This window comes from Equus caballus, chromosome 15, assembly GCF_041296265.1.
Source record: "Equus caballus isolate H_3958 breed thoroughbred chromosome 15, TB-T2T, whole genome shotgun sequence".
Taxonomy (NCBI): Eukaryota; Metazoa; Chordata; class Mammalia; order Perissodactyla; family Equidae; genus Equus; species Equus caballus.
Genome location: NC_091698.1, coordinates 50,660,539 through 50,681,998, shown reverse-complemented (window position 1 = coordinate 50,681,998; position 21,460 = coordinate 50,660,539). Strand labels below are relative to the sequence as shown.

The 21,460-nt window shown below is 40.8% G+C and overlaps 1 long non-coding RNA gene across 4 annotated transcripts in view; it reads left to right on the top strand.

Annotated features, from left to right (window-relative positions):
• Positions 1 to 21,460, top strand: part of LOC111768075 (uncharacterized) — a 116,100-nt gene that overhangs the window by 17,085 nt on the left and 77,555 nt on the right. For 2 of the 4 annotated variants that reach the window (XR_011426410.1, XR_011426411.1), the window contains exon 3: positions 2,076 to 2,204. The exons of the other annotated variants lie outside the window; for them this stretch is intronic. This is a non-coding gene — a long non-coding RNA (uncharacterized lncRNA). Of the gene's footprint in view, positions 1 to 2,075; positions 2,205 to 21,460 lie in introns of those variants that run through there. 4 annotated transcript variants of the gene reach the window in all.

The following is a 21,460-nucleotide window of genomic DNA, read 5'->3' as shown; positions in this document are numbered from 1 at the left end:
TGAGAAAGCGCCATATTTAATCTATTTCCTGCTTAAGTGGACAAAGAAACAGTAAATACAATAGGAAATAATCCTACTTGGGCAGAAGGCAGAGAGGAGGAAGATGGGCAAAAATGACCTCATGCTGCAGATCTTCTACACTTATTTTTATGATCCTATGATGTGAGAGTCTAATTAATAGGGTGACTTCTCGGAGTATTTCATGCTCTGTGCCTTACGTAACTCTTTCAGTTGGCAAATTATATGGCTTAAACTGCCATGCAGAAAGAGAAAGTAAGAAGTGAGGGAGTGAAAGTAATGGGTTCTTGAATTAATGAGTTTGATCAGGGGCACATCCTTGGTAGGGGATCAAGCTCTGATATCTTATGTATTTTTTTATCCTACAGCAGAGTGACTTTTCTATTAATTAGTTTCTTGGTCAAGCACCGCGTGATTGTGTGGCTATAAGAGAAAGAGAATGAAAAGCCATGTGTGAAATAATCACGTGCTAAAAGGAGATTCACTAAATTTGCCTATACCGTGTATGAGGCTCTTTGTAACAGGTCGGATTATCCCTCAGATTTACAGATCTAATAAGCATAATTGACAGATCCTGCATGTGACCACAGGTGGGAACAGCTGGTGGGTACTTGCCAAGAGCAACACATTTAACCAGCTGCCAGTGGAGCTTGCCAAAGCAGGGTCACCATGGAGCAGCTGGTCTTGTGGATGTGAAGCTAAAAATCTGTCACTAGTACTTCCCGATTGTCACCAGCTAACTAATATTCCAGTAGGTCCTAACTTAAGAGGAGGGAGGGGCGTAGGAAAGTTCACACATCATTTCTGAGCATGAGCATGTCCAGAAAATGTCTTCAGCCTCCAAGAGGGCTGTTTCTTTGACTGTGGAGATGCACCTGCCACAGCGATCACCATCAGCATCAATCTGATCTTCTTAGCTGTGGTTTCTTGTACAAGGATGTGCCATCTAATTACAAGAGAAACTCCAGAGGTGATGCTTTTGTCAACAAGAGAAATCTGGAGACCTCCAAAGTGATGATTTGCCCTTGTGGACTGTAATTGTGGTTCTTTGAAAGGAGTTAGATTTTCCGGGTGTAAATAATTAGCTTAAACCTCAATGTGATATGGCATAAGGGTAAGATCTATGCTTGCTGCAGGGAAACAGAAAATAACCTCACATAGCACACATCCATTGTACGTTTCATATCTCATCCTCCTTACCACTTCCTCCTGCTTTTGGCTTTCTCTCCTACAGCTTCATAATATAGTTATTCCAGCCCAGTGTGACCCAATTGATGATTGAAATAAAACATGGAATCTGTGTGCTTCATTAATAAGATGTCTTGTTTTCTACTAATGACCAATAAACATCATGAGACACATCATATAACACATCCCTTGTTTCTTTGTGACCGAGACAGAGCTTCCCTTTACTTTATAGGAATTCACAGAAACTAATCTATTCTGGCCTCTTTTATGGCCAATTATTTTGATATAATATAATACAAGGGCAGAGAGCTGGCAATCTCTCTATGCCAGTTGTATTTAAAACATAACCCTGGTTTGGTCCCCAGTGTGACGATTTCTTAGATGCCATGAAGCCATTGTTTCAGAAGGCTATATAATACTGACCTAACAATAATACTAATAGGCCATTGTATCCATTTTTAAGTTGTACTCCTCTCTCTTTCTTGCATATCTGCCCTTTCTGCTTGGATTATAGACTGGGTTTTTTAAACCTAATTCCAGACATCCTGAAAAACTTCATTTCCTGCTACTCCTCCACGCATTAGGCAAAAGTTACACAGGATTCCTCAAATACTGCAGCAGATGCTGGTAATTGTCCCTTGCTATACATGCTTCTCTACCTCCTTTCCATAACAAAATCCCTTGGATTTTAACTGGCTATGGGTTCAGTTAGAAACTACATCTCCCAGGCTTCCTTGAAATTTGATGTTATTAAGTTCAGTAAATGGGATGGGAATGGAAGTGATGTACAACTTCTAGGTCATGATGTGAAAAGAGGAAATTGATTGTGTTCCATGTCTCTTCCTCCTTTCCTATGGGCTGGAACACAGCCCCAGTACTGGTGAATGCTGGCAAATGGCAAAGAAAGAAAGAAGGAATCTGAAACCCTGCTGACCTCATGGAGCAGAGCTGTCTACTGGCTCCAGACTGCCCGCCTACAACTGGACAGAGAAATAAATACACTGCTGTCTTGTTTGAATCACTCTATATTTCAGCCTCTTTATTACAACAGCTTAGCTTTATACCCTAATATATACCTTCCTCTTTCCGGTCTCCATATCTTTGTTTCTGCCATTCTTTCTTCAGGAAATGTCCTTAACTATCTAGTGACCATCTACTTACATTTGTAGGTCCAGATCAGGCGATTCTCCCTCGACTCTGCCATGTGAGTGCAGAATTTTTCACAGCTTTGTCTGTGCTCTTATTAAGTTCTTATCACAGTGGATTGTGCAGAGCGTGCTGTGTAATGTCTTTGCGGTTAGGCTGTTGGGTTTCTCAAGATGAAGGGAGATGTCCTTCTATACCAGAACCTGGGCCCTCCATAAATATTTGTTGGAAGAATAACTGCCATAATATCAATAATAATAATAGTAATAATATACTGTAGTCATTTTTAAGTTATACACTTCCATGGATTTCATATGCTACTTTTAAATAACTTTAAAAGTCAATGTGCACTTCTGGGTATATACACAAGGAAAATGAAATCAGTATCTTGAAGAGATATCTGCATTTCCATGTTCATTGCAGCATTATTTACAATAGCCAAGATATGGAAACAACCTATGTACCCATCGACAGATGAATTAAAAGAATGTGAGATATATGTATGTATGTAAACACACACAATGGAATATTATTCGCCTTTAAAATAGAAGGAAATTTTGTCATCTGCAATAACATGGATGAAGCTGGAGGACATTTTGCTTAGTGAAATAAGCCAGATACAGAAAGATAAATACTGCATGCTCTCGCTTATATGTGGACTCTAAAAAAGTCGAACTCCTAGAAGCAGAGAGTGGAATGGTGGTTACCAGGCCTTTGAGAGTGGGGGAAATCGGGAGGTGTTGGTCAAAGGGTACTAAGTTTCAGTTATGCAGCATGAATAAATTCTGGGGATCTAATGTACAGCATTGTAACTATAGTTGATAATACTGTATTGTATACTTGAAATTTGCTGAGTAGATTCTAATTGTTCTCACTAAAAACATGATGACTCTGTGTGAGATAACGGATATGTTAATTGACTTGATTGTGGCGATCATTTCACAATGTATATGTAAATCAAACATCACATTGTATACCTTAAATATATACAATTTTTATTTGTCAACTATACCTCAAAGCTGGGGAAAAAAGTTAGTGTGCTAATCATCATCTAGAATACTTTAGGAAAGCTCCATAACTTTTTATACTATTTCGTAAAATGAGGCAGTTGGGTTAGATTGGAGGCTACAGCTGGCAGTTGTGGATGAATTTCTGGGTTTTGGTTTGTTGGTTTGTTTTTTGGCCCATACTCTGGTTCTCAGTGAAATACATGTACTCCCTTGGACGTCATTTCCAGGTATCCCAGGCTAGTTGTCAGATGTCTATACTCTTCTCTTGCACATCAAAGACTATCATAGAGGTCTTCTGGAGAGATTTATGGTTTCTCTAGTTATGGTACACTTGCTGGGAGGGCAGTGGACGTGGGATTTCAGAGAAAGAGTGAAGATGAAGGGATAGCTGTGAAACAGACTGCTTTGAATAGACGATATCAGTGTGTACAGTAAGTCCTTGCTGGCCATATGGATGGACAAGTTCTAGCTGTAGAGTATTCCGAAATGGAAGTTCTTGTGTAGAGCTTGTTGATACATTCATTCCTCTAGCCTTTCTCCTGTGCATGACAGGCAGTACAGGGCTGGATATGGCTGTGCAGAATTGGAAAACACTTTCCAGAGCTGGAATTTGACATGGGCTGTAGTTAGAGCTAGTGGGTGCTAGGGAGCCTCAGAGATGAAAGAATTTCTTTATAAGCACAATGATGGCAGTGAAAATGGAACAGCCAATGCCGGACATAATGAGGTGTCCCTTCCCACATGAATGGGGTTGTGACTGCAGAAGGGAACACATCCATATAGTGGTGATGTGTCAAAGAAATGCTATGTAGTTATAAGCAGTGATCTTTATGGCTTCTAGGCTAATTCATGTTCTGGAAACAGATATTAAAGGTGACCAGTGATGTTGAGGGCACACCAAGGTCCTAAGGAACACATCAAGACTTGAGTGGACTGCACTGCAGTGGGCTACTGGGATGATTTACAACAGAGTGTATGCCTCTTTTGCTGAGATATGGAGTCACTTTGGTGTAATGAATGTCCTCTGGGAGTTCTAGAACCTACCACTGCTGAAAACAGACATCTATCTGCTGCTCAGTCAAGTTTGGCTTAGTTAGCTGCAGCTATTGTGTGTTGGTGATAAAGTTTTTGGCACAGAAGCTTTCTCAAGCGGGGCAGCCTCTGCCAGCTTGTGTGAGGGCTTCTTCCCTATGATTCTGCTCCCTAAAGTATAGATAAGGTAGAAGTAGAGCTAAGGGAAGTGATAGCCTTTCAACTGCATGCTCGCCTCACCGGTGTGAGCTTAGCTTCTAATTTTGACTCAGCTGCTTCTGGCTATAGAGTGAGCCTTATCTTTTCAGGTGAGTGGGATTCTGTGAAGCAGTGACTCCAAGCCTTAATTTTTGTCAATTCAAGCTTCATTGACTATTTGTAAATGACCAATAAGGTCCTTGATTTCTAATAGAACCTGGTTCTTGGGGAAGTTAGTACAGAGCTGAGTTGTCCCTGTTAAAAATCTCTAGTGAAATAATGGCCCATGGTAGTGTTGGAGAGCTCAAGGATGTAAGATTGAGTTGAAGGAGGTTTGAGGTAGACCTGGACCTTCAAAGGTTAGGATGCCCCAGCCATAGCTTCAGATTGGACATACCCCTAAAAAGATTGATAATTGGTGCAGAGAAACAGTAGGCCCAATGGACTCCAAGTGTCCTTGAATACCTTAAACCATACTCGTGGATTTCCATTCCAGGTTTCTAGATTCCTTGCCTGAACTTGGAGACTCTATGGCTATACAAGTCCTCGAAATCCCCCCTCCAAGGTTTCAAATTTGTCTCTTTGTTTGACCTCTTCAATCCAGGACTTCATGAATGATGGATGAGGACAAACCCTGAACTGTGAAGTAATTAGGAGGTCACAAAATAGGATGGATGCTTCAGATTAGAGGTCTTCTTTGATTCTGTGTACTAGCCAAATGAAGGCAGGAGTGAATTTCATGGCCCAAATAGCAATTCCGCATTGCCCAAGACATATTTCGAAGACAGGCTTCCATTTGTCTACTTTTTAAAAATCAGAATGTGCTTGTATTTAGCCTGACTGTTAAGATTCATGGAAAAAGGAGCTCTGTGAAGTTTATCCAGGAGCCTGGGATTCATCGGTGGTGAGAAGTCCTCCTGGATAGTGAGTGAACTGGGGCGAAGGGACAGCTTCCTGTTCATCTTCCACAGAAAGAGTGCAGAGGCCTCCCCAAGAAAGCTGGAGAGCCTGTAGAACTCTTGGAAAATGTTTCCTCATGCCAAAAGTCCTTGGCTTCAGATTCAGACAGCCACTTTCCTGCTTGGCAGGAAAAGGAGAACCCCCAGAAATCAGGCCTGTGGTTATCTGGAAAATAATTACTAACTTTTTCCATCTACCAGGCAGTATTCTATGTGCTTTGTATTTATTATTTCATAAAATCCTCACTTGTCTTATGAAATAGATGCTATTATTATTACTATTATTATTATTAAAATATTATTTTATAGGTAGGAAAACTGAGGCCTGGGGAGTTTAGGTAAACTGTACAGGAGTACACAGATGGTGAGGAATAGGGGATAGGATTTAAATGTGAGAAGTTTGACCCCAGAGCATGAGCTATTAACCTTTGATCTGCAGCTGCCTGGGTTCATTTTCTTTCTCTGGCCTCCAGACTGGGTCTGTTGAAACAATAAAGAGATATGCCAAGAGGTAAGCCAGATCCCAAGGTGTGCTTCAAGGATGACACCCAACTTTATAATTTCCTAGGACCTTGCTGTTCTGGTCCTGGGATGGCGAAGGAAGGATATGAAGACATATTTGGACTGTGGGGGCTCTCTGGGAATTTCTTTCTATAACAACTATCCTCTTGGTTTATTTTCTCATTTTCTCTTAAATTGCCTTTTTCTCATTTCTTGGATGTGACCAAATGGGTCAAGTCAACAGGAGTATCGTCTTCCTAGCCAGACTCCAGCACTCTTCCCTCCATCCACTCCCATCCCTCTCAGTGCTCCCAGAGTGACCTCTGCCATCACAATCCCCTTAGGTCATTCTACTCCTTAGGATGCTTGCATGAATTTCAAGTCTTTATAATATATTTCAAACTCCTTGACTGGGCACACCATGCCCTCCATGATTAGAACCCACTTACCTCTCTGGGCCCGTGTCCCATGGGTCCCCTCTTTCCCTCCCACCCCAGACCCATCTTCACTCCCATACTTAACCAAAGGAAAGCACTCTCAGCATAGCATGGTATTTTGCGTCTCCATGAAACAGCACATGTCACTCCCTCTGCTCGCAACTTGAGAATACAACCTTCCTCCACTCCAGTCCCCCCAACATCTTTTATGAAGCTGTTATTCATATTTTAATATCAAATTAAATATGATTTCTTCTCTTACATTAAAGCCTTCATAACTGACTGATGCATCTGTTCCTCCCCCAGGCTCCTATAGCACCCTGTGAAGAAGACAAGCTCTGGGGTTAGACCATGAGATTTCACACTCTAATTAGGAAATATATAAGCTTTATGAACTTGGACCTAAAAAGGTAGATTCTCTAAGTCTCGATCTCCTCATCTATAAGGTGGGGTTCCTAAAAGGATTTTCCACATTGAGTTGTTGGGAAGGGTAAATGTTGTAGAACATGGAAGTCGCTTAGCTCAATGCCAAGGACAGAGTAAACAGCAGATAAGTGATAGCTGTTATCGCTGTTATGGTCATCCTCCTATTCATCTCACTGTTGGGTAATCATCGACCCACGTGCGTGTCTTCTTCTCTAGACGTGCACTTCTTGAGGATACTGTCTGTGTAATTGGATTTTATATTCCTAGCACCTGGCACAGTGCCTGCCATGTAACAGGTGCTCAATAAACACTTATTGGATGAATTATAAGTCAATTATCTGCCATCTGGTTTGTCCGAAGCCACATATTAGCAGGATCTAGCCTACTGCTCCCCCATTCCATCATCCCATCTGCCTTTATATTTGGAGAAGGAGAGTTTGTCTTGCATCTCCTCACAGACTCAGTTCACACAAGACCTGCTGCTCTGTTCTCACTGCCTCCCAATGTTTCTTGCCAGGTTGTCTTGAGTTTCAGAGAATTTGAATATCCCCTGAAGATGCAGAACTGCTGCTTGCCCTCACACTGATGCTGATGGCACCTCGCTAGCCTCAAAGCTGGTGTGACGTGTGGAAGCCACAATTCCCTTCCTTGTCCCATCTCAACAGTGAACACTTCACACCCATGAACTCTCCCACCGTGTCACTAACACAGGCCAGTGTAAGAGACAAATCTTCAATAAAGGGCTGAGGATAACAAAGGGAGCTTATTTCATTGCATGTGGGACAACAGCAGAAATCACTCTTCCTGAAGCTAATCGACTATTTTCCCATAACCAGCCATTTCTCTTAGGAATCAGCTGGCTGACACATTGCAAAGGTGAGGCTGCTCACCTTTCTTTTCTATCTCTTCACATTTCTTTAAGACCAAAGGTCCCCACCCCATTTCTCTTGTGCTCTTCAGGCAGAATTCTCCAATTTCTACCCATTTACTATGCACAGTCTTTTATAACTGAAAGGACTATTCATAAGCTTTCCTAAATAAAAGAGAAGTCTATGCTCAAAATCCCACCTTTAGCAACATAAAGAGTCTAGAGAAGCTTTGGAACTACATTTTTCTTTAAGGACTTTGAATGTCTTAGAACAAATTTTGAACAATCTCTAAATGGAAAGGGAAATAGAAATGCGCTTTATCTTTGTGCAGAGCAAACTCCGGAGTCAAATTTTTCTTTTCTTTTCTTTTCTCTTTCTTTTCCTTTCCTTCTTTTCCTTTTCTTTTTGTCATGCGTCCTAAACCATGGAGTCTACAGGAAGCAGGGTAAATGTGAAGGAGTGACAATGGCTCCTCTTCTTTGCTGGCCCCTCCCTCTCTTAAGCGTGTGTGGATGGGTTCTATGACCTAAGTTTCCTAGGAAGCCCCACGTGGCCGATATTGCTGAGATGGGGAGAGAACAATCCCCTTTCTTTGGACCTTCCCCACCCACCAGCCATCTTCTGGCTCTTCAGCTCATCTTAGAGGTTTTTTTCTTTTTCCTTCTTTTTCTTTTCCAGGGTGTGTTCTTCTTCTCCAAGATTTCAATCATTCCATTCCATTTGTGTGGTCATGAGGGGATTATTCAGATCCTACAGCAGTAGCGTTCACAAGACAACCAGACATTTCATTCTGACAAATGATTTTCTGCTAGAAAAGGGTCTGCGTAGTCTACTTAGTCCTCCAGCTGAGGACTGATCCAATTCCCTCTTCTGTTACCCCAAGTTTGGTGTATGTCATGCTCTGAAAGTGGGGCACTACATGGCAGGGATAAATCAAGTCCTTGGTTTTTTCACGAGGAAAGCCAGGGCACCTCTTTCTCCGCTCTTCTCCATCATCCCTCGATAGACCTGGGTCAGGTCAAGTGTCTGGACTGAGATCCAGGCATATCACTCAATGGGACACGAAGGCTTTGAGAGGGGACTTGAAAGGCCAACTTTCGATTGTTCTTGCTGTGGCCTCTCCTAGGGCTTCTCTTGAAAGAAAGTGATGATGTGTCCCAACTTGGACCTGGGAGAGATTTTATTTTTGGCTATTGTATAACTTAAATGTTACCAAAAAAAATAATTCAAGGCATTTTTTTTCTTCTCAAGAGTGATTAAAAATATCCAAGACTTTCAAAGGGCTGAAAATGAGATACAGTAAGCTGGAGAGGGGAGCATAGCTGCGCTGAATTTTGAGAGAGGGTGCCTCGTGCCAAAACAAATGCTCTAGAGTACAGCTCTCTCTACGGTAAATTAAGTACAGCGCAAATTCAGTAATCTGAACATCCATTATTTGAACTGTCCTGTTATACAAATGGCTCCCTAAAGCCAATCTCCTTTACCTTTTATGACCTGACATGCTGAAATTGAAAATTTCTCTCATTGTTCCTTTTTTTAAAACTTCAAACTGTATTAGTCAAGCTCACCATATGCCTGAACACTTCTGAACTCTGATTTGTTCGAACAGTTGAGATTTCAATGTAGTTTTGAATCTAACATTCGATGGTAGCTCACCTCAGAGGTTCCCCATCAGAGGGAAGATAGATGGAAAATGGGACATGGCCAGCAAGCTGGACTGCATTAGGAGAGTGAGTTTCCACCCCTACAGTCTCATGCATGATTACAGTCAGTTAGGAAAGCCTCCATTTATTGAGCTTCCTCATATAAGCAATTGTATGTGAAGGAAGGTTGCCTAGAGGTTAGCGCTCACGTGAGTTAAATCCTAGTTGGACCACCTACTAACTGTGTGACTTTAAGCAAGTTATTTAATCTCCTCAAGCTTTACATTGCCCATTTATAAACGCAAAATAATAACCTCATCCACGTCATTGGGGTCAACTGAATAAATGAAATACAGGTACTTAGCGCAGGGCTGGCAACCCACTACATGTTTAGTAAGCAACAGCTATTGTTACTGAATTCAAAGAAGAATAAGTATAAGATCGTGGCACTACCATAAAAGGGTTTGCAAGCTGTTTGGAAAGTCACTGTATAAGGCAACACACATACATACACACACACATGTGCACAAATCAGAGCACAGATGTGCAGTCAACATATAACAAAAGCCAAATTGTCCAGGATCAAATCCTGGCTCTGGCACTTTCAAGTTGTATGAACTTGGAAAAGTTGCTTAACATCTCAGTATCTCAGTGCCCTCAGATACAAAGTGGAAGTAGTAATAGTATCTACAGCATAGAGTTTCAGAGAGGATTAAGTAAGCTAATATATATGCAACGTGCTTAGAACAGTGCCTAGCATGTAATGAGTGTCAGCGTTAATATACCAGTGGTGCCTGTGGTCCAGAGAGGACATATGTATGGGTATAAGAGAAAGAATAGGTATTAGGTGATCAGAAGTAGACCGTGGTCAGTAAGGTTGATCACATTTGGATGGGAAAGAAAGAGAACATTCTAAAATCAGGATGACATGAGATATTTCGCTGGTTGATGTTGAATAAACGCTCAGCTTTGTTGCTGTCACTGAGCAAGGACTTTTCCCTCGAAAAATAGCTGTAGCAATGCCATTTCGCATCTGAGCTCTCCAATAAGTCATGTGTTCACCCCATTTGTAAGTAACCCAGAAGTTCAGTGACATCCTCACATGTGTAAATTAGGTGGTTGTAGACTACTCTCCCCTTTGTGAAAATGCTCTCCAGTTTAAGCCCTGAGGGCCCTCTCTGTCCTGCTTCTCTTGCCTCCCCTCTGACGGCTTCTGCTCAGTCTCCTTCCTTGGCTCCTCCTACGCTTTGAATGTTGGTAGCCCATGGGGGTCTGTTTTTCTCTTGGCTCCACAGGTACGCTTTCTGTGGAGAAATGCATTCATCCCCATGACTCTGCTAGTCATAGGCAGATGTCTTCTATTATTAGTCTTCAGCCATAATATCACTATACACCAAAACTTATATTTCCAACTGCTGACTGAACATCTTCACCTGGTTATCTTGAAGGCAGTAAAACTTCAACCAAAGCTGAAATTACCATGGGAACCACCGTCCATTCTTCCTTCCATCTGTTCAATACATGCCTCCTTTCCTTCTTATGATCATCGACATCATCACTACCTACCTACGTCTTTATTAGAATTCTGACACCTCCATTCCCACACCCATTTATTCAGTTACTGAGTCCTATGAATTCAATCTCAGAAACTCCCCAAATTGATTCTCTTTCCCCTTTTGGTGTCACTGCCTAAGCCAAGGCCAGCACCACTTCTCTACTTGGCTTGAAAGCTATCCCTTCCACAAATCTCTTCCTGTTGCCAGCCCTTCTTCACACAGTTGCCAGTCCTAGCTTCTTGGAGCAAATCTGTAGTTGTTACTCCTCTGTTCAAACACTTATCTTGGTTCCCTATTGCTGAGGGAGTAAATCCAGATGCCTCTGGTCTGGTCCTCCTTGTCCAAACCGGTCTCTTGGGCCAGCTAAAACAGAAATTGGCACCAGGATGGAGCAACCCTTGGCTTTAGTAGAACCCTGTGCTTTTTAACTTCTTGTTCCAAAGTGTTATAACTTATAAATAACCATAACACAGGACATAAAGAGACAAATGACCTTGTTTCTTATGTACAAATCGTAGACTGTGAGGTACCCAAAGTATAATATAATTTATCTGAATTGACTCCTCATGTGCTGATGTCTATCCTTCCCCTTGCATTAGTGTAAGTCAAAAATGGGGGGATTTCTTGGCTGACCTAAATGAGTAGCCCAAGAGGTAGAATAGCCTTTAGGCAGAGCTGTAGTAAGAGGTTCAGTGGAGGTCTTCCAGCTTTTTCTCCATCCCTGGGCTCTGTTTCCATCTGTTTCCTTTCAGTGTCAGACAGGTTTTCTCCATGTGGCACCAAAATGGCCACTTGCAGCCCTGAGCCTATATTCTTTGTATAGATCATGAATCCTTAGACATAAAGAGAATCTTCCCGATTGGCTAGACATGAGTCACAGATCTACCACCTTGAAGTGGTAGGCGCACTCCTACTCAAACCAAATGGATTGAGCATCATTTTTTTGGGGGGAGAGAATGTGGAGGTGGAGGGAAAGGATGGTTTTCCAATGGATCAGACAAACTATATATGACCACTATGCCTCTCAACACATATACGTTTTTTCATTCATGATGATTAAATATCTACATGTCAAACTTCCAGGTATTCAGGCACCAAGAATGGAACTCATATGAATGGGAAATGTTAAAGATAGAGGTCCCTGACCGAGTGAACAGAAATATTTCCCACAATAGCATTCTGATGAGAACCTCAAAAAAGAGAAGGTTAGGGGCCAGCCTGCTGGCATAGTGGTTAAGTGTGTGTGCTCTGCTTTGGGGGCCCGGGGTTCACAGGTTCGGATCCTGGGTGTGGACCTAGCACCACTCGTCAAGCCATGCTGTGGTGGCACCCCACAAAAAATAGAGGAAGATTGGTGCAGATGTCAGCTCAGAGACAATCTTCCTCAAGCAAAAAGAGATGTTAGCTCAGGGCCATTCTTCCTGACAAAAAAACAAAAATAAAAGGACAGGTCACAGCTTGATTCTGAATTTGATTCTGTTCTTTCCTAATATGAATATGTTTAAATCTTTCTGATCATAGTCTTAGAACTTTCCCACAGACTTAGCAACACCGTGCCCAGATTTCTGAAGGCAGTTATGGTTGTAAGTACTCTCTACCAAAACCACTTGTAAATTGACTAGCATATATGAGACCATAGGAACCAACTGGGGGTTCCAAAAGCAGGAGCCCTATGTAAAAGGATTCCCTTCTTTGGTTTTCATTTAGCTCACTTAGGTCTTCAGGGCCTCCAGAAACTCCAGAAATGCTATCTTCCTCCTACGTGGGAGTTAGAGAGCAGATACAGTACAGAGATTGTCTGCAATGTAAATTGATGAGAGCGTGGGTGACTCTCCTGTAGACAAATAGTCAGACCGAAGGATGTTACACTGAAAGGTAACGAGGGAGGAGGCATGATCGTTTGTAAAGAGAACAGTGTTGAAGGGCCCTTTTGCCTGGCAAACATAAATACCCTGAAGAATAGAAAACTGTGGGTGGATGTGGGGCCTGCGTAATGTGAATCCTACATCAGGCGTTTGTAGGTGATATAAAACTCTGATGTGCTGTAAAATTTATATCGCTCCCCAAAATGATCTACTGGTAGAACATATAAATTTTGCAGAAACTGTTAAAGCTGTCATAAAACCTCATTGCTACAGATACAGTAGGTGTTTCAGAAATACACAGCAAAGCAGAGATTTGTAATCATTTCAGTGTGGTTCATAAAAAGAAGCACATTGTGTTTCAACATCTGAGAAACTACAAAGTTTCCCTTCTTCCACAGGCCTGTTTTATCCTACTTTGCATACTCAAAGAAGAGGCAAGCAGAGACAAACAAGCAGTCTAAGCATTTAAAGGCAAGCATTTCCTTATATGCCCAGGTTGTTAAAAAGGTGGGAGCAAATGATAATTTCCTTGCCAAGTTCACACAGAGTTGTTGGTTCCGTTTAATAACAGTTGATCTTGTTCGGGCTGAACAAACTGGTCCCTGTGGGGTGGGGGAGCTGGGGTGGAAGCAGCAATAAATCAATACCCTAGATGTAATCTTGGTGTCTAGAATGCAGAGAGAGATTTTGGTGCATAATGGCTCTGGTTTGTCTATTGTCATTCAGACATGAGCTGCATCAGAAAAGGGCTTGTGGGAATCTGATAAAAGGTGGTCAAAAGTGGGCCATAAATCACAGAGAGGCAGTATTCTGCTGATCTCACACACACACAGTTTCTGGGGTGAAAAAAAAGTGATAGATCTGCAATTTACTGCTTATCACATCTGCTAGAAGTTTCATAATACAGAAGCCTGACCTTCAGCAAATAAACATTCTAGTTGACTACCTGCTTCTGCAGAGGACATATGGCACTCCAGCCACCTCGAGCTGGGGAGCCCTCCGATGACCTATTTAACAAGCCCCCTTTGATTGTGAGCCATGCAGTAGTGAGTTTTACTCACAAGCACCTCCTCGAACAAGGAGCGGATGGCGCTTATTGAAAGAAACTGGATACTTAACTCTAGGGGAACTAATGGCTGAAGGAATCATATGGACCCTGCACTTGTCCAGCACTTGTTAACTTTCTGCAGATCACTGGACCAGAGCATCTTCTCAAATAGTCGAGGAAGGGGGAGGAAGAGGCAAGCGGGGGTAGAAGAAGTGAGGAACCAAGGAAGTTGCTGCAGCCTGGGGAAGGGAACACAACCCTCCCAGGCAAAGAAAGAACCAACTGGGGACACAGAACAGAAAATAGTGCAAGCCTTCAGTCCACATCCTTTAACCTGCGAGTTCAGATATTTCTGTCTCATATTTCTTCCAGGGAAAAGTTTGAAAACATTGACCTTTTTTCTTTTTATTGCAGCACTTTCAAAATTAATTTATATGTGATCCTAGTTTCAACATAGGATGGTTCATTTACAGTTAAAAGTGCGTGTGAAAACAGTACATCTTTATAATTTTACCATATGTAAAGTGAGTCAGTATGCCAAAAGTCCCAAATTCTCTCCTTGCTCCTTGCTTGAGTGAATCTACATTTCCCTTAATATACTCTTCCCTGAGTTAAATGTGCTTTGAGTGGATCCAAGTTTTAAAAGAAGTAAATTCATGTTTAAAAATTGTTCATTAGCCAAAAGAAGACATCAGAGAATATGTCTTTTCAAGCATGGATTTGTAATTTCAAACGGAGTTTATAAAATTTCTCGATTGTCTTATGTTTGCGCAAATGAAAAACTCATTCATTCATTCTTTCAACAAATATTGATTATTTAGCTACTATGTATCAGACTCTCCTCTAGGTGCTAGTAATTAGCGGTAAACACAATCTTTGCCCTCGTGGAGCCTACAATTTAGTGGGGGCATTTAGACAATAATGACCAAGTAACTACAATATATAGTATGTCAAGACAATCAAAGCTAGGGAGAAGATAAGCAGAGAAGGGCCTAGAGAGTGCTGGGGTGAGTGTGGGAGATGGGAGGGGTGTATATATTATTTAAAATTTAAATACTTCCCTGTACCCAATAATTTTACATTTCTCCCTCACACCCACTAGCCGTAACTAGAACTGGAAGGGATTCATTCAATCTCACCTTTTGGCTGTGCCCTTCTCTCTGAGTGTGGTCAGAGCTGCAGAATAGCCAATAGGCCAGGACACGCCAAGTCTGTGCTGTCGATCATCAGGTTGGCCAATTTCATTACTCACCACAGCACCTCTCAAAGACAAAATTGATAACTGGGCATACATGAAAATATTAGTACTACCAAGTGCACATCATTATTAAGAGTCTCAAAGGATGCAGGACACTCCTACTGCCTTTTCTGTACAATAGGTTTTTTTTTTTCCTCTTAGCTTCTTGGCAAAAGGAACGAGATTTAGGTTCTGTTCCTAATTTGATCAATCCGGGCTTTTTTACTGTCTTCCTTTATCTGGGGGGCATTGGATAATGCCTCCTGGTGTAGAGTATTTTGAAAGATTATGAAAGACTACTTGGCAGGTTTTTGGTGACCACCTATATTTTTTATTCAACTTTTTGGAAGGAATTTTAACAGATGGTATCAAGTGAGACGCTTTGGCTGAAGTAACAAAATCCAGCTCCCAGTGCCTTAAACAATAAGGACTCTCAAGGACTCATAAAACAGGGAGTCCAAAATGGGTTGAACATCAAGTGATGAACCTATCACCCTCCTTTGTCTCACAGTATCTCAGCTCTCCCTTGTTCCCTGTGCTGCTAGTTTTGTCTTGTATTCTCAAGGTGACTGCGGTCAGCAAGGGCTAAGATGGGGAAAAGGAGAGGAGCGGGGAGGAGAGAGAGACAGACAAAAGAGAAAGAGAGAGAGCAAGAGAAGCTTGGTTTCTCTTAAGAGCCCAAAATCTTCTTTCTCAAAAGCTTTCTGGAAGACTGATTTATTTGTTTTACTGGCCAAAATTGCCATAATTTGGTCCATCTCTAAGTCAATTGCAAGCAAAAACTTTAGATAATTGGCTTAGACTCAACAGAGCCCATCTCTTGATGGCAGGGACCAGTCGTAATCATCCTTTGTAGGTGCCTCAGGCCAAACACTATGATTTGTCCATAGTGGAAACCCAATTATTTATTTAATTTATTAAGTTATCCAAAATGTATACCGAGCACCTATACTTTTCCAGTTGCAGCACTAGGGATTTATCAGTGAAAAATTTATCAGTGAAACAATTTATCAGTGGAACAATAATATGTTCCTGTTCTCATGGAGCTTACATTCCAGTGGGAGAGAGAATATATAATAAACAAATAAGTAAATCAAGTAATAATAAAGGCTTTGTCGAAGCTAATGATCTTAAAAATGTAACTCAATTCACAAGAACTAGCAATCTGTGGTAGATCCACAAGTGTCCTCCTAGACCAGAGGTGAGCTGAATACCTCTCTTGTCCTAGGGCCACAGCTGATATATATGATGCCTCCAACAGACAATGTACTACAGAATCATATTCAAATGTCCACACTCTGGTTTCTTAATCCTACTTAGACCTGGTTGGCCCTCACATACACTTGCAGGTTTAGAGTCCTTATCTCTTGCCTCTTATGATTCTTCCTTGATAATCTGTTGCATTTTAAGACTTTCCTTCTCTATGAGGACCCTCCACCCACTGTTGGCTCAGTTGGCTGATAATTATGAGCCATTTTCTTGTTCTTTCATTTCTGGTGTTAGGACCACATGAGGTGTTGTACGCCTTAATCTGACACGCAGTACTGGGAGGTGGGTAGTATCAGAATTGTTTTGCAGATGGGAAAACTGAGCCCCCATGGATCAAGTGACTTGTTCAGTGTTATACAGCTAGAAAATACCAGGGATGTGATACAAATCTGGGTCCTCTTGAGCAAATCTAATATGAAATTCTACTTCTGTTTGTAAATGTTTCTTATGTCAAATGTGTCTCTCCTAAGACTGTGGAAACCACATCATATATCTCTTCTCTCTTCCCCATACTTCTGGTACCTAACGTTGTCCTGAGAGTGAAGTAAAATCTGCTAATTGATAAAGAGCATTTAATTGATAAATGATTGATTCAGAGAGCCTCTCCCTGTGTAAAAACAATGGTGTCTTTGGAATAATGATCTTCAAAAAGTAAAGGAAACAGTTATTTTTAACTAGGTGACAGTGAAGATATCAAAATAATAAAAGAATTTACTCTGATGGTTATGCAGATAGATGTTACTGTGGCATCGAAGCATTGTCATCAGTTACATGGGCACATGTTGGCTCTAACAATGACAGCATAGAACCATTGAGGCCTTTAAAAATAGCAATTAGAGAACAACATGGATCATCATTTTAAAATAACTCTTCTTCATGGCTTAAAGTACAACTGTTACCAACAATCATAGCAACTCAAGTTTATGGTCATAGAGTGAGTTCACTGAGAAGTTGCTGGACTGCCTCACACTCATGTGGGATACAGAGACCATCAGTCTGCCTCTGCCATTCAAATAATGTGCACCCACTGCAAATGCCTCTTGGAATTTATGCCACTTGTGAATAGTCATTAATTTGGACGACCAGCACCCTGCTCAACCAAAATTAAAAAGCAAAATATTTAATATACTTCAGTATGATTTAGTACATATAAACATGGTGATCATAAATCAAGAGAATTTCCCCAACAGGAAAGGCATAAATTTTCCAGATCAGTTTTAGAAATCTAAACAATTCATGCCATGGTCCCAATAGTCATGGGATCGTGGAATTGTGGTGTTATGGGAACCTGGAAAAGTGCGTGCACCCATTCCACTCCTCTTTTACAAGGTCTCCTCTCAGCAAGTCCAGACACAGGAAAGAAATGTTCAAGACCTGCAGAGAAGGGGCTTTTAACTATTTATTTTTAAGTTATAAAATGTAATTAAATATTACATGCGTATTCTCCCATCAAATTGACTTTAGAGACTAGTAGGGAAACAGCTGCTGAAACAGAACCTGAAATGTAGAATGACTGAAACTCACTAGATGATTTTTTCTTACATAACAGAGAAGCCAGGTGTTCTTTGGTCATAGTGGTGATTTTCCTCCAACTGAGGAACCGCCTGGTCATTTAATAACCCAGGCTCACCAAATCTCTGTCATTTTCTGCACGAGTTCTCCAAAGCCTCGGTGGTCTTTTCCATTCTAGCAATCCAGAAGAGCTTGGAGACACATCCGTGGAAGATTTCCAGACTATGCCTGAAAGTGGTTTCCATCACTTCCACTCACATGGCATTGCCTAGGACTCTGTCCCATGGTGAACCTAGCTGCAAGGGAGGCTGGAGAACATGGCTGCGTCTGTGTGCTCAGAGCAAAGAGAAGAATATGCATTTTGATGAACAGGGGCCACCCCTGTCTCAGTGATAAATCTTCTTTGCTCTATAGAAACTTTCCCCAGCATGATCCCTCATCTTGCTTCTCAGTAGTCCCTGGTTCTCTCCTAGTGCATATCTGTGTTTAGTGTTCATTTTGGCACAAAAGTTAAGATTCAGAAGAAGGTGGTCAGAAGGTACAAACTTCCAGTTGTAAGATAATTAAGTACTAGGGATGTAATATAGAATGTAATGACTGTAGTTAACAGTGTCATATAGTATATATGAAAGTTTTTAAGAGAGTAAATCCTAAGAGTTTTCACCACAAGGGAAAATTTCTTTTCCTTTTTCTACTTTTTTGTATCTCTATGAGATGGCAGATGTTTACCAAATTTATTGTGGTAATCATTTCATGATATATGTAAGTGAAATCATTGTGATATACATCTTAAACTTATACAGTGCTGTATGTCAATTATATATCAATAAAACTAGGAACAAAAAGGTTAAGATGAGAGAAAAGGGCAGAGAAGGGACCAACAGACACACTTCTTTCTCCAGATGCCTAGACCTGTTCTCCAGCCTTTATTGACACTTAAAACAGAGGACTGCTTTAATCGAATTGAAACATAAAAATGACACCTTCATGATGATCACCCATCCTTCACAGGAATGTTGTTACATTGGCCTTCAGTCTTCTCATCTCACTCTATGTCAGTGCCCTTCTCTCATAAGCCTCATGTGCAACCCAGCAACTATCTCGATAGTTCACCTCTGAATACTCCCCCACCCTCAACCTAAAACAAGCTAGTAAATTCACTCTCCTTCCGCAATACTCACCATCATAATGGAGGCACATGCAAAATATTTCCAGAAATTTGCTCTCTAATAGTCTGCTGAATGTTTACCAAGTTTGCTTATAAAAGGTCTCACAAATTCTCTGCTTAGCTCACTTTGGATTTCATCAATATGACAGAGGGCAAATTGGGTTCCTCATCTGAGAATGAATGAGAAGGTGTGATGGATTTCCAAAGTAAGTCTATTTACCTGGGTCCCTTTAAGTACATTAGAGACCAGAGGCCCAACCAGAGACTTGAGGTAAGGGAACCCCCTGAGGATTTAGCTAGACTTTTCGAAGCTAAAAGAATTGATGTCAGTCCAGTCAGAGAAAGACAAGCACGGTATGATACCACTTATATATAGAATCTGAAAAAAGCCACTCTTGTAAAACCAGAGAGCAAAATGGTGGTTACCAGGAACTAAGGGATGGCGGAACAGGAGAGATGTTGTTTAAGGGTACAAACTTACAACCAGTAGTAATTAAGTCCTGGAGAGCTAATGCACAGTATAGTGAATATGGACAATAATTTGTATTATAATCATCAAACTTGCTAAGAGACTAGAACTTAATTATTCCAACCAGTAAAAAGAAAGGATAATTATGTAATGTGATAGAGGTGTTAGTTTTTGCTATATTGGCAAACATATTAAAATATATAAATGTATCAAATCAGTATGTTCTACACCCTAAATTTACACAATGTTATATATCAAATATATTTCAATAAAAAATATATTTTTAAAAAAATAGAAAAAAAAGAATTGATGTCAGGACACCATAAAATTATATTTGCATACTCTGTTGATTCCACTTACCCCAGAGGCTAGCTTGAATGTAGCTCATTGACTCACTGGAGAGCCTGCATACTTTATTTTTGTTTTGTGCCTATGTCATTCATGTTAGGGAAGAAATTTCCCCCATGCAAGTCTTTGAAATTCATTGAATAAATTTGACATAGTATTCCAGGCCTTCATGAGGGCTTCATTTCATTCTGCTATTTCTGAGTGCATAGAAATCATTTTCTGCAGGTTTTCCTTAAACTCCTTTTGACTTGAACTTAAACTCCTTTACTTCTCTTCCTTCTCTTTCTCTCTGCCTACCAAATTTTTCTCTTCTCTCTCTTCTCATGTATGGGGACTAGAAGTGTTCCAGAGTAAGAAGGGGAGAAGGAGAAACCCTTGAAGTGTTTCATTCCCACCCCCCACCTTACCTGCAGGAGACTGGCCACCAGGAGAGGTTTTAGTCTGGCCACCTCCCTCCCATCTTCCCTTCCCTCTCCAAATTTGTGCAGATGGAGGCAACATGAAAGATCCCGTGATGGTAGATTTTTGTCCCATAAAACTAATATCGGCAAGATCTCCAAGTGTAAGGAAATATGTTATTAAGCTAACTGCTAGAAATTTATTTTAAATAGTATAGGTATTCCTCTCCTATATAGAACAGTTGCCTCCCTGACTTCTAAACTTGAGGAATTTATGAATTAAAACAGATATTCATTCTGGGAACGGCATACTTTTAAAGCTTTAAATTTTAGAATTCTCGTTTTATCATTATAATTTGATTATCTCATTCTTAAGCTGCTAAAAATCAGCATGGTGTTGTAGTGGAAACTGCATCAGAAGTGAGTTTAAATTTGGACTCTGTCACTTGATACCAGTATAACCTTGGGCAAACTACATATCCTCTCTGAACCTCAGTCTACACATTTCTAAAGTAGGGATGATAATTTCTATATTTTAAAGACTGGTGATTAGATTACAGATTGTGCCTACGGTGCTCAACATTTCAGAGACACTCAAATCTTCTCCTGGCAGTATGGGCATCTTTAGGGCAGTAATCTTGTATCTGATCTCTGTATTAACAAATAAACAGATGAATGGATGAGTGAATGACTAAAGCCATCTAGTTAGTGTTCAAAATTTTTCTAAACTCAAAAGACACCAATTGATACGCTAACAGCCCCAGATGAGAAAAACACTGTCAGCTAAATGAAGCTGTCAGTTAAATGAAGCAAACTTAAGACCAGAGCTTTCACAAAATGCAAAACCGTTGTCCAATCAGTGCCACAAAGCCATCTGCAAATATGTTTCTGCAAACACCAGCACAGAAGTCCCCAGAGAAACAAGAAATGCATATACCGCGTGTTGCCTTTTACCCTGCCCTTTTTGTTCCCCTAGTCTGAGGATACAGATAAAGACATTTGGAGAGATTACTATAAAAATCTAGAAAACTCGCACTCCACCACATCTCCACCCTCACCCCCTCATAATAACCTAGAATATCAAATCAGAAACTTTAAGGTCTTTGAAGCTGATTAAAACAAAATAAAACCTCCTAGCCAAATTTTCTGATCATTCAGAATTG